At 43.6% G+C, this 539-nt stretch overlaps 1 protein-coding gene across 1 annotated transcript in view; it reads left to right on the top strand.

Moving 5' to 3' along the window:
* LOC104073231 (receptor tyrosine-protein kinase erbB-4-like) overlaps positions 1-539 on the top strand; it is a gene marked incomplete at its 5' end in the record, with an annotated part of 99,320 nt that overhangs the window by 70,480 nt on the left and 28,301 nt on the right. The gene's annotated exons all lie outside the window — the stretch shown is intronic.

Genomic DNA, 539 nt, shown 5'->3' with positions numbered 1-539 from the left:
TGCTCTCCCCGCCCCACCGGTGGGGGGAGTGAGCGAGCGGCTGCGTGGGGTTTGGCTGCCTGCCAGGTTAAACCACGACAATAGGTATGATGAAAAAGACAGTTGTTCCACTACCTCTGAATCAGTAAAATTTGGGTGGTATGAGAAGTTCTGCAGATAAGTGATTCGTATTTCTCACCTCCGTATGTTTTATGAGGCAAAGCCCCATTCTAGAAGGCAGGAACAACCTTTTTTTTTGCTGGGTACTGCTGCTTTTTTTTAAGCTTGCAGTTCGGAAAGGAAACAGGGAGGAAGCTGATGTGTACATACAGGATCTATCTGTATTGTTCTAATATTAGGTATGAGAAGTTCTGCAGATAAGTGATTCGTATTTCTCACCTCCGTATGTTTTATGAGGCAAAGCCCCATTCTAGAAGGCAGGAACAACCTTTTTTTTTGCTGGGTACTGCTGCTTTTTTTTAAGCTTGCAGTTCGGAAAGGAAACAGGGAGGAAGCTGATGTGTACATACAGGATCTATCTGTATTGTTCTAATATTATA

This window comes from Fulmarus glacialis, unplaced genomic scaffold (genome assembly GCF_000690835.1).
Source record: "Fulmarus glacialis isolate BGI_N327 unplaced genomic scaffold, ASM69083v1 scaffold9122, whole genome shotgun sequence".
Lineage (NCBI taxonomy): Eukaryota > Metazoa > Chordata > Aves > Procellariiformes > Procellariidae > Fulmarus > Fulmarus glacialis.
This window is presented reverse-complemented; position numbering and strand designations above follow the sequence as displayed.